At 40.9% G+C, this 4,990-nt stretch overlaps 2 non-coding genes across 2 annotated transcripts; both read left to right on the top strand.

Annotated features, from left to right (window-relative positions):
- Positions 1 to 2,441: 2,441 nt before the first annotated feature.
- On the top strand, positions 2,442 to 2,606 carry LOC140849335 (U1 spliceosomal RNA). Its single transcript, XR_012131074.1, has one exon. It is a non-coding gene; the product is annotated as a U1 spliceosomal RNA (small nuclear RNA).
- A 1,614-nt stretch (positions 2,607 to 4,220) lies between these two features.
- LOC140849347 (U1 spliceosomal RNA) lies at positions 4,221 to 4,385 on the top strand. Its single transcript, XR_012131085.1, has one exon. It is a non-coding gene; the product is annotated as a U1 spliceosomal RNA (small nuclear RNA).
- Positions 4,386 to 4,990: the final 605 nt, after the last annotated feature.

Consider the following 4,990-nt stretch of genomic DNA (forward strand, 5'->3'; position numbering starts at 1 on the left):
TGTGTATCTTTTGTTTTTCACTTACTATTTTCTGAAAAGTTTTCTCCCATGTAATTTAAAATTATTTGAAAGTTGATCCAATGCATGCATACTATTCTGTCCGGAGGCCTGTCTTTGTGATGAGTGCCCTTTAATTGGACGGTTGAATTATTTCCATTTTTTTGTTATAATGATGTGGGCGTTCTTCCTCTCCCCTTCTCCTTCTACCTCTCCACCCTTTCCTTTCTCTCTCTCTGGAAACATTCTTCGAAGTAGAATTGCCGGGTCAAAGAGTGTGCATATTTTCATTTTGAATCATACTGCCAAATGTTTGTATCACTTAAACTTCTACTAATAAAGTATGAGGGCTTCTTTTCCCACCTTCAACCCAGCATTGGCCCTTAACAGTCTTTTTTTTTTCTTTTTAATTGAGGTACAATTGACTTTAAATCATGATTATCTCTTATTACTAAGGGAAGTTAAAAATCTTTTCATATAATTTAATTGGCCAAATAAATTTCATCTGCAACTATCTATATCCTTTGCCAACTTGTAATTTTTTCTTTTAGTGCTTTTGTACATTTACTTTTTTTATTTTTATATTTTGGTATCATTAATGTACAATTACATAAGCAACATTATGGTTACTAGATTCCCCCCATTATCAAGTCCCCATCACATGCCCCATTGCAGTCACTGTCCATCAGATTCTACAGTAAGATGCTGTAGAATCACTACTTGTCTTCTCTGTGTTGTATAGCCTCCCTCGTCCCCCATCCCCCTACATTATGTGTGCTAATTGAAATGCCCCCTTTTCCCCCTTATCCCTCCCTACCCATCCTCCCCAGGCCCTTTCCCCTTGGTAACTGTTAGTCCATTCTTGGGTCCATTCTTGAGTCTGCTGCTGTTTTGTTCTTTCCGTTTTTTCTTTGTTCTCATACTCCACAGATGAGTGAAATCATTTGATGCTTGTCTTTCTCTGCCTGGCTAATTTCACTGAGCATAATACCCTCTAGGTCCATCCATGTTGTTGCAAATGGTAGGATTTGTTTTCTTCTTATGGCTGAATAGTATTCCATTGTGTATATGTACCACCTCCTCTCTATCCATTCATCTACTGATGGACATTTAAGTTGCTTCCATTTCTTGGCTACTGTAATGTAATTTTTAATAGTGGTAAAATGCACATAGCACAAAATTTACCATCTTAACTACTTTTAAGTGTACACTTCAGTAGCATTAATTGTATTCAGTGTTGTGCAACTGCTTTCCAGAAATGTGTCTCACAAACCTGAAACTCTACCCATTAAACAACTCCCAGTTCCCCTTCCCCTTCCCCTAGCCAGTGGCAACCACCACTTCCTGAAAATTCCTCCATATTGTAGCATGTGTCAGAATTTTCTCTTTTGAGGCTCAGTAATATTCCATTGTATGTCTCTACCAGATTGTTTGTTTATCCATCTATGGGTGGACACTTGGGTTACTTCTACCTCTTCTTGGCTGTTATGAATAATGCTGCTGTGTACATGGGTGTACATCCTTTCCCACTGTTTAACTGGGCTACTTTTACTTTAAAATACGTATTTTTAATAGGTCTACTTTTATTAATATGAAAACAATAAGTAATAATTTTTGTGCTTACTGTGGGCCAGGTATTCTGCTCATCTTGTGTATTTTTAGTTATGAGCTTGGGAGGCTCTAAAGACCCGTCAAAACACAATTTATTTTTGCTTTGGAGAGGAGACACTCCGATGAGGAAGGTGGTTTCCAATGGTGAGGGCCCATCATCACATCGCGGGCTGCGCGGGTCCCTGTGAATTCTCTAAACACGTGTGTAGGTGGGGGCGCTGTGGGAGCTTTTCGCTAGTTTGCTCCGATCAAAATTAGAATCAGTGTTTGTGCAACTGTTCTTTCACTTAAAGGTGATTGTTTGCTGCAGATTTGAAAGAGCATGTTTTATACTTGTCGGTGAAGCTTTGAACGAACGACTTATTTTTAGTAATACGTGGACTGGATTTACAGATTGTAGTTTTGCCAAATTTCACCTTTTTAGAGTTGCTCTTTCAGTTACGTGATAGCTGCTTTTGAAGTGCGCCAAACATCAGTGACGTCTTTGGCGCCAAGCACTTGAAGGAACTAAATTGTTTCCCTTTAAATCCGTAGAACGTCTTTCCAGTTTTTTGGGAACACTACTGACTGAGCAAAGACGCGCTAAATGAGATCAGCAAAAGGGGTGTGGAATATGTAGAGTGGCGCAGTGACTGCTGGTCATGCTTACACTAGGCATATATTTCCCAAGATTTTGGCAATATGCAGGTATGCAAACTAGTGCCTCCTGTTAAATAATAGTCTGGAGTCTCTATTCTAGAAAGAAGGGGAACGGTAGGCTGCATGAGAAAAGTGCCCCTTTCTTCATAGTGATGTGAATCTGAGGATGAGGTGTGGGGCACGCTAAGCAACTCATACTTACCTGGCAGGGGAAATACCATGAACATGAAGGTGGTTTTCTCAGCGCGAGGCTTATGCATTGCACTGTGGATGTGCTGATCTCTGCATTTTACCCACAAGTGGGAAACTCAACTGCATAATTTGTGGTATTTGGGGGACTGCATTCGCGCTTTCCCCTGATTCTATGTGTATGAAAAAAAAGGTTTGTTTTCAGATGAATTTGTAGTCTTTCATGGGAGTGATTCAAGGAATGCAGTAATGGGTGTTTGTAGAAACTGAAGTGGTGTTTGAAAACTAAAGTTCTTTGGGTACAAAGAAACTGCTCATATATTCTAAGATGTATTCAGACCTATCTTTGTTTTTTCTCTTTCAAGGTCTGGTAATTTTTTTGTTGTTCTAGTATATTTACCCCAGGTTCCAGTAAATTAATCCAGCTTCTTGTTATGGAGGCCTAAAGTAAGAGGTGGGGTCTATGTTTATTACAGCACTATTTACCATAGCAAAGAAATGGAAGCAACCTAAGTGTCCATCAGTAAATGAATGGATAAAGATGTGTACATATACACAATGGAATACTTTTCAGCCATAAGAAGAAAACAAATCCTACCATTTGCAACAACGTGGATGGAGCTAGAGGATATTATGCTGCTCAGTGAAATAAGCCAGGCAGAGAGAGACAAGTACCAAATGATTTCACTCATCTGTGGAGTATAAGAACAAAGAAAAAAACTGAAGGAACAAAACAGCAGCAGACTCACAGAACCCAAGAATGGACTGAGTTACCAAAGGGAAAGGGACTGGGGAGGATGGGGAGGATGGGTGGGAAGGGAGGGATAAGGGGGAAAAAGGGGCAATACGATTAGCACATATAATATAGGGGATGAGGACCCAGGGAAGGCAGTATAACAGAGAAGACAAGTAGTGATTCTATAGCATCTTACTACGCTGATGGATAGTGACTGTAATGGGGTATGTGCTGGGGACTTGATAATAAGTGGGATTCTAGTAACCATAATGTTCATGTAATTGTACATTAATGATAGAAAAAGTAAAGGGTGGGGGCTACCTTTCTTCTTGTGGAGAGCTTGTTGTTTTTGTTTCAAGGTCTTATATGTTTATTGCTGTTCTAGTACATTTGTCCCAGTTTCCAGTAAATTCATCTTCTGGCTTTCGAGGTCAAAAGTAAGTGGGGGGCTACCTTTCTTCTAGTGGAGAGCTTCCTTACTTTTCCCAATTTTCAAGAAGCTCTCTCTCTTACTCCCTTGTGCATAGTCCTCTCCTTCCTCCATTTAAAACCTCGCTTCTGGCATCTGTTTCTGTGGCCTTCCTGCTTCCTTCCTGAGAGTCCTGTAATTACATTAGGCCTACCTGGATAATTTGAGGTACTCCCATCTAAAATCCTTGGTCACACCAGCAAAATTCCTTTTGCCCCAGAGATATATTCACAGGCTCCAGAGATTAGGACGTGGATCGTTTTTGGCAGTGGGGTGTTCATTATTTAGCTCACCACAGCAACCAAACCTGCAGATTTCAGGAGCTGTAGTGAGGTCACCAGAAGTTGCTCAGAGTAGGTAAATGAGCCCAGCGTCTGTCTGCTGGTCGTGTTCAGGATTGTATTTATGTGTTTATGGTTTTTGCAAATTTCCCAGTATCCAACTGTTACTGGGTAGCTTCTACAGTTTGGAGAACTCTGTTTCGTGACAGTGTAGAGCTTGCCTGATGAGAGTGAGTGACCCTTTGTGTCCAGTGTTTGGAATCTGATGGGGAGGTGTCAGGAAGCGGGGTTTTTTTTTGTATTTACCTGGCAGGGGAAGATACTATGATCATGAAGGTGGTTTTCCCAGAGTGGGGTTCAACCATTGCATTCAAGATGTGCTGACTCCTGCAAATTTCCCCAAAGTGGGAAGCTTGGCTGCATACTTTGTGTCAGTGGGGGACTGTGTTCCTGCTTTTCCTTATCAAACTTGCATTTTAAAAGACAGTCATGAGTAAACTAGTTGTTGATTTGTAGTTAATGCAGTGCCTTGAGTTTCTGCACTTCACTCTATATTTAGCTTTTGTATAATTTAGTGTGGGTGATCCTTCCTGCTTGCTTGGTTGGTCGGCGGAATTGGGAATTGCCTTTTTCTCCCGAAGGCTAGAGGGCTGACTCCATCACCTTAAGCTCTGCATTTGTTACTGTAGTTACCAGGATGTGTAGGGAAAAGAAGAGGCTTCTGGGGAAGACTGAGCAAAGGAATGCACATAGGACAGAAGGTGGTGAAAACCTTAAGGGGCTGTCTTCAGTTTGTTGAGTAGCACTGTGAAATGATGGCCTACTTACCAAAAGTCTGGGAGTTTATAATGTACCACTTACACTTTCCCGAGCTGAGCGGTTCTATGTTCAGAGGGGCTTTTCACTCCTTTTCAAGAATGTCCCCTAAGAGCTGTTGCCTTAAATTTCCCGCCAAATGAGAAACTGGGCTACAATATAATCTCTGCTGATAACAGTGTTTTGTGTTTTCTCCTAGACTTGCGTTTTGTTTTTGTTTTCCCAAAATAACTTTTCTAGTGAAGTAGTGGT

The sequence above is a fragment of the Manis javanica genome, chromosome 4 (assembly GCF_040802235.1).
Source record: "Manis javanica isolate MJ-LG chromosome 4, MJ_LKY, whole genome shotgun sequence".
Taxonomy (NCBI): Eukaryota; Metazoa; Chordata; class Mammalia; order Pholidota; family Manidae; genus Manis; species Manis javanica.